Source organism: Morone saxatilis, unplaced genomic scaffold, assembly GCF_004916995.1.
Source record: "Morone saxatilis isolate NCDOM2014 unplaced genomic scaffold, NCSU_SB_2.0 Contig8, whole genome shotgun sequence".
Taxonomy (NCBI): domain Eukaryota; kingdom Metazoa; phylum Chordata; class Actinopteri; family Moronidae; genus Morone; species Morone saxatilis.
Window position 1 is genome coordinate 27,318,448 of NW_023340257.1, and position 565 is coordinate 27,319,012.

Genomic DNA, 565 nt, shown 5'->3' on the forward strand with positions numbered 1-565 from the left:
AAAACAACAACAAAGAGACACAAATAACAACAAAAAGACCCAAAACCACCACAAAGATACGCAAAAGTAAAACAAAGAGACGTCCTTTAAAGGTTTTTTATTGTTGGTGTTTAGGAGGACTCTGATGTGCGTCAGGAGCTGTGCTTTAAGCTGCAGGTGTGGACAGAAGACTGAGACAGGTGATGATGATGATTCAGCCTCCCGTCGTCTCTCTGCTCGTCCTCCCGACGCTGTCTTCGTCTCTCAGAGGATACAAACTGAATCCAAAGGTTTTTATCTGAATTCAAGTTGAGTGAAAAGAAATTTCTGTTCATTCAGAGACAGCTGCTGTTTTCTTCTTCAGTCTGAAAGAGTCTCAGCCACAAGGTGACACTCCTCCTCCTCTTCCTCCTCCTCCTCCATCATCACTTCATCTCTTCACAGCCTCCTCTTCTCTTCTGTCTCCTCATTCACTCCTCTTCATCACTTCATTCACTGAGAGGAAGACAGAAAAGTGGGAGAAGAAAGAAAGAAAGAAAGAAAGAAAGAAAGAAAGAAAGAAAGGATTAAGAGAGGAGAGAAAAAG